Source organism: Zea mays, chromosome 9 (genome assembly GCF_902167145.1).
Source record: "Zea mays cultivar B73 chromosome 9, Zm-B73-REFERENCE-NAM-5.0, whole genome shotgun sequence".
NCBI lineage: Eukaryota > Viridiplantae > Streptophyta > Magnoliopsida > Poales > Poaceae > Zea > Zea mays.
In genome coordinates, this window is record NC_050104.1 from 149,534,777 (window position 1) to 149,541,928 (window position 7,152).

Below are 7,152 nucleotides of genomic sequence, written 5' to 3' on the forward strand. Positions count from 1 at the left end.
TTGAAAGAATTGACCTAATTCGACAATTGCTTCGTATATATCCCTATGCATAATTCCTCGGATAGCAACAGGTAAAATTCTTTGGAGTAGGATATGACAGTCATGAGTTTTCAATCCTTGAAGGTTACATCCATCACTAGTAATAGATTTTGCTAAGTTATAAGCATACCCATCAGGAAATTTTACTCTTCTCAAGAAGTCACAAAAAACTAACTTTTGGCTCCTATTCATTACATAGGGGGCATGAGGAACAGTGTAGGAATTTCCATCACGCTTCAAATGCAAATGTTTCCTTATGCTCATTTCTTCCAAGTCAAGCCTAGCATTAATAGTGTCCTTTGTCTTCCCAATAATGCCAAGAAATGTACCAATAATGGACTCACAAATATTCTTTTCAATGTGCATCACATCAAGGTTATGGCGTAGCTTCAAATTTGACCAATAAGGCAAATCCCACAATGATGATCTTCGTTTCCAACATTGACCATCTACTTCTCGCTTTCTCTTTTTACTTTGAGGGTGTTGTCCCGGCCTAACATCCTTGACCCTCTCCAACTGCTGCATCAACTCGTCTGTACTAAATTCCTCTGGTTTTTCAAGATGGTCCTCCTTACCATCAAACCATTTCTTTGTCCTCCATATATGGTCCCCTGGAAGGAAACGTCGATGGCCAATATAGCATATCTTATTTTTTATTCTTCTAGAGCATGGTTTTTTGTCACAATGCACACAAGCATAATAACCTTTAGTGACTCGACCTGACAATGTACTCAAAGCTGGGTAATCATGAATGCACCATATAACAACAGCATGTAGATCAAAATCTTTTCCTGCCAACGCATCAAAAGTAGAGACACCTTTCCAAAGCTCTTGCAACTCTTCAATGAGTGGCTCCAAAAAAACATCTAAATCCTTTCCTGGACATGATGGACCAGGAATTAGTAGTCCCATCATGAAGTTGGATTGCTCCACACACTCCCATGGAGGAAAGTTGTAAGGAATAATAAATATAGGCCACATGTTGTATGAAGAGTTCATTTTGCCAAATGGATTGAAACCATCCGTAGCAAGACCAAGTCTAATGTTCCTTCCATCTTTTGCAAACCACTCATATTTTCTATCAAAATCTTTCCATGCCTCACCATCAACTGGATGGCTTAGTTCATTCTCCACTGCCTTCCTCTTCAATAAATGCCATTGTGTCTCCTCTGATATTTTTTTGGAAGCAAAGAACCTTTTCAACCTTGGAATAATTGGAAAATGTCGTAGTACTTTCTCAGGAATATGTTTTTTCCATCTGAACTATCTTTCCATCTTGATGCACCACAAACCATACATTCATCATGTTTTGCATATTCTTTTCGAAATAGAACACATTTGTTTGGGCACACATGGATTGAGTCATATCCAAGTCCTAACACATTAATAACATTCTTTGCTTCATGGTAAGATGCAGGAAGAGAGCAATCTGGGAATGCTGCTGATAATAGTTTTAGTATTGCAGTGAATGCAACGTTGCTGATTCGATAAAATGACTTGATATGAAGTAACTTCACCAAAAAAGAAAAAACGCGTGTAAGGTGCTCCAAGGTAAAGTTCATGCTTCATTTCTTCTAATAAAGCTGCAAACATAGATTTCCCTCTACTTTGGTCATTAGTTGGGTACAACTCCCGAATCATATCATGAGTTCTATTATCAGGCTCATCTTCTTCATTCTCGTTCATACTATCATCCTCATTGATACCAATATATTCATCTACATGATCATAATTTTCATTAATTTCAGCCTCAAATGATTCTCCATGATGTACCCATCTAGTGTATGTGCTAGTCATCCCATGAATTAGTAAATGATCATACACCTCCCCCTTATGTTGATGAACTCGATTCAGACACCTTCGACATGGACATAGTACCTCCTCATTCTTATCAAATCTTTGTGAAACCAAATTCATGAACTCTTTGACCCCATCCAAATGTGCATCGCTAAATAGTCTTTCTTTGATCCAAGATCTATCCATCTGCAGAACATTGAAATAAAATATAACATAGTAAATTACTAGTGCTGAAAAAATTTAAAACTCATTCGACATTCCAAAGTTTTTATTTTAAAAATGTTTAATGCCTAAAATAGAGTTATTAAGTCATGATTTTCTAAAGTTATTTAATGCCTAAAATAGAGTTATTCATGTGAATAATTTTAAAACAAGTTTCATGGTTAGACAAAGGTACTAAGTAATAAACATTATTTAAACAAAATTAATGCATCTGTAATAAATCAATTTGGAGTTATGGATGAATTTCTAAATGTTTTATGTCTTTAATACTTAATTAATTAAGAGATGAATTTCATCATGGGTTTCATGCTAAAACAGTATTACTGAGTGATTAATAATATTTAAATATAATTATAGGAACTGGAATGGATCAATTTAGACTTAAAATGAATTACTAGGTATGTACCCGTGCGATGCTACGAAACACAAATTGATGAGCCTCTAACAACTCAGGACCTTGGCGACGGACAACGTGAGTACAATGTTGACGATAAAATCCGTGGTTAAACATAGTTATGGAATGATATAAATACGTAATATTATTATAAATTGAATTTATGTCGAACAAACATTATCAATATCGTATAAATTATTTCTAAAAAGTAAATATAGAATGTTTAATCATAAGCAAATGTCGACATCTTGTACACTAATCTAATTTTTTTAGAGATATCGATAAGTCCCTGTTGTATTAAACTTGTATGTTAGATGTAACTGAGATATCTTGTTATCAATGAAATACAAGAACAACAAAGCCTTTGGCCTCAAGCAAGTTTGGTTAGGGTAGACATGATGCGTAGGAGAACGCTAATGATATCATATTCATGTCATGTTTCACAAAAATAGATTATTACTGTGACTTAACACACGAAAACATATTGTACCAGAAATAGGTCATCTCCTAAAAAAAGGTTGTGTCGTCACCTTCAACTGTTACAACCGTAATAAATGATCCTCCATGAGTCAAATCAAAAAGCAACTGAAGTTACCCCATACCCCCAAATGGTAGTAGTAGCTGATTGTGCAGCTGCTGAACTGACACAAGATGAAAAATAGAAATAAAATTGTACCCCTTACTTTAACATGACAGTTTTACCTTTTCACCTCCTTTTCACCTCCTCTTAGATTAAAATTCATCCAAACAATGCAGAGCGGAAAATTAGTGAGAGGAACATCATATTTTGTTCACCATCATCTATTTCTTGAAGAATATTGACCTGTGAAGGACAGACAACACAGCGCGGTCCGGCCGCACAGGGACGGCTCCACGCTCTCTTGGTTCAGCGGCCCGGTGTGGGATCTTCTGCCTGGCTTCCGGCGTCGAGTTCTCTCCCTGTGGCCGCCGTTCTCTCTCATGCGAACGTACTGTGTGCTAAAGTCGAGGCTCCTGCTGCAGCTTTGTTCATGTAGAATCCTACGTCAATCCACATAGGAGCTGGAAGCATAAGTGCTTTTTTGAGGGGGAAGGGCTGGACACTTGGGATGGTGGGACCTGAACCTGAACCATCCTTGCTGAAACCCATAGTTTGCTTGGTTTAGCAACTTTGCTTCGCCTGTAATGCGCCCACTTTTGAGCTTCGCGGTGGGTGCAGTGCAGTGCACACACCAAGGCAGAGGGTCCGTTAACTGCACAAGTCTAGCTTATTTCTCTCTTTTTGTGAGATCATACAACTTAACAAAAGGTACTCTAGTTCACTTAAGCAAAAAAATTGGACGGATCCAGTAACCCCAAGGGATTAGAACTTTCATCCTAGCGGTGTGAATGATCCTAGCTTCTTCTTCTTTTTGTTTTGTTTTTTTTGGTACCAGCAGCATCTGATGGAACAAGATAATGGTCATAAACACTTCTGTCAGCCTGGAGCATTAGCGAACAGCTGACTGATGATACTGGAACAATCAACGGGGGAGGGAGTGGGGGGAGATAATGGACAGGTAGATTTAGAGCCTCGCTGAAGCCACCCGCGGCCACAACTTGCTTAGGAGGCTAAGCAACCGGAGCGTCCTAGTCCTAACCTGTATATATCTCGCCGCCAAGTGCAGAGAGGTCGCAGCCGCGGTCCACAGAAACCACCACCTTGACGCCGAGCCGCTTCACAAGGCGGAGCACGGTCGACAATGCTGTCACGTGGGCCGACCCCACGCGGAGGTGGACGGCCACGGCGTTGTCGCTGGTGATGGCCACCAGCTCCGCGGGGTCCAGGGCGTCCACGTTGTACGCCACGAACTGGAGGAACACGCCGAGCTCACGGGCGAAGCCCGACAGGTTCTCGTGGATGAGGTTTAGCTCCAGCGAGTGGTGCGACGCCGGTGACACCAATGCGGTCACCTTAAGCGTCGCCGCGGGGCAGCGCTGCGCCAGCTCCTGCATCAGCGACACCACTCCTAGCACATGCCGATGTCCAGGTCCAGCACGTGGATGCGGCCGGCGGCCCTAAGCTCATCCAGCATCGCCTGCACGCAGGTGAGGTTCGCGAACTGGAGCACGGGGGACACCTCGGAGAAGGCCTTGTACGCGCCGAGCTTTAGGACCACGTCGTACGACGTTGACACCACCGGGGGCGCCAGGGCCTCGCCGGTCGGGGAGAGCGCAACGCGCAGGGCCTCCTTGAAGTAGAAGGCTGAGCGGAGCAGCGGAGTCCCGGTCGTGGGGACGGTGGGGAGCCGATAATTGAGCTGCGCCAATATCTCGCGGGCGTCGAAGGCATCGCCGGCCTCGGCAAGTCTGGCCGCCTCGGCAAGATGGTCCACCGCAGCGGCTGCCTCGTCGTTACCCGCCTCCCCCTTGGGCTTCAAGGCGGACGCGAACCCGCCGCCCGCCTAGGCGACAGGTCCAGGGAAAGACGGCAGCTTCGGCGCCGGTGTGCCGGCCATCCGGTGGGGTCGCTTCGGCTGCGTCGCCGCGTTAGAGCATGTCGTCGGGCGGGCGAGGGAGATCCCAATCTGCGACGGAGGGCGGCGCTCCCCTCATCGTTGGTGCGTTAGAGCATGTGTGGCATGGACAGGGAGGGAGGCGGCCAGGCAGTCGGGAGAGTGAGAGGCTAGGAGGGAGAGGATTAGGGCGGAGACCGTGAGGAAAGGGATGGAAAGGATTGCACGTGGAGACCTTCCATCGGTGAGCAGGGGCGTGGCGGCGGATTTGGGCGGATTGCACGCGCGGATGGCAGGCGGCGGATTGCGCGCAGATTTGGCGCAGGGGCGCGGAGGATTGCGCGTGGAGAAATCACGGCGGGCAGAACAACGTCTGTGGACGCCTACACTAACAACATATAGAGTAGTAGAGATTAAATACGGATTAAACAAGTTGCTGGATTTATTTTTATACTAAAAACCTATTTCTTTATTAATTTCTGAATATCCTAAGTGTTCTGGACCGAGGACGCTAATATCAGAGAGCCTAGGGTTAAACATATAAAACTCTACCAGACTCAGACTACTCTCCGCGAGGACGGCGGGTTTATTTTATAAAAGCACAGGGACTCTTTTGAAAAGCTGCAGCCGCGAAGGGGTATCGTATGTTTTGAGCCATCCGATCAGCAATACACGGCTCAGATTAGAATCCTACGCTCCCGAACCGGTACGCAGCAGGAACACTTGGATCTACAATCAAGGGCAGGGATTTAAAGAAGTCGAGATCCCCCTGGATCCACCAGATCCACGACACACGACCACGATTCATTGAGACGAAAGGAACGCCAAAGCAAATCGTGGCCACCCATATCTAAATCCGTCGCTCAGGATTGATTTCGTCTAGATCTAATCCTAGCCGTTTGATATGGGATCAACGGCCATCGACCCGTCATCTACCTCACGCCTGCAGCCGAGCTCCCCACGGCGGCGTTGTAGTTCACCGACGCATAGATCCGGCGAGTTGGCGCGCCCTACCCATAACCGATTCGTCCTAGGCCTATAGCAGTGTGTAATGAACTCGTAGTAGTCACGTACCGGCGTTGATCATGTATATAGCAGGCTGGCCACGGGAGCAGGCGGATCCGCGACGAAGTTCGACCCCCGGCGAGAAATTCTGGTTGCCCAGACCACGGGGTGAGCACGGAGAGAGTACCGCGAGTACTGGCGCGGTCCAACAGAACTTCAGGGCTGGTAACGCGAAGATATCCCAGGCGCGGCGGCTGGGTCTCCACACGACGGCAACGTTCTGCTTAATCCCTCTGCTCCCCACGGTAGCGCAAGAAGATGAGAAGAGAGAGGAGGGTGGTGCCCAGCTTTATACTCCGAAGTCGCGAGTCCAAGGAGGATGGGATCTGGGAAATCGCGCGGAGCCAGCGGAGTTTGTTGCGGTGAAAATCTGTTACGAGGATAGCGGTGAGCCGGTGAGCGTGCTTTGGCGAGGAAGGTGATCCTGACGACCTGGGCCCACGGGTCATTGGCGATCGGTGGCGCAGTGCATCCACGCACAGGAGGCGGAGGGGGTGCCAGGTGAAGTGGGCTTTTGGGCCGTGATGAGGAGGAATTGGCCCATGCGCATGTGAGTCATCTCTTCCCTTTTTCTTTTATGTTTTCTAGTTTCACTTCATATTATTTATAAATTTAAATCTAGTTTCAAAATTTCAATCTTAAAGTGATTATACAAACCAAAATAGTTCAGAATGAAATGCATATTTATTTATTTATTTATTTGTTATTTGCATAATTGAATGCCATTAGTTGAGTATGCAAAGAGAAATAAAAAGGAATTCAAGGAATCCCCAAAACATCCACATATAAATTTACTTATTTATTTATTTTATTTTATTTCTCCTATCAATTTTGGGCTTTACAATTTCATATTCAAACTTATTTCATAGTCATTTTGATTTATTTCATTATATGTAGTGGCGTCTACATTTTTGCTTTTTAGGAAATTCACATGAGAATTATGACGACCAACATTGTCATGAAATAGTGACACTACCTAATTGTCATAAGATTGAAAGAGTGTTCGTCACAAATGTGACACTTTCATATTTATAACGATTTTGCATTGGTCTTAATGACAAAGTTTTACTTTTCATCACTAAAGTCAATCATCCCCTACAAAACGTCATAAGTAGGAGAGGCTTATGACATTTTGATCTATTGTCACAAGGTATTCGTCAT

The 7,152-nt window shown here is 44.7% G+C and overlaps 1 pseudogene; it reads right to left on the reverse strand.

Annotated features, from left to right (window-relative positions):
- Positions 1–4,066: 4,066 nt before the first annotated feature.
- On the reverse strand, positions 4,067–5,734 carry LOC103640385 (scarecrow-like protein 6; annotated as a pseudogene).
- Positions 5,735–7,152: the final 1,418 nt, after the last annotated feature.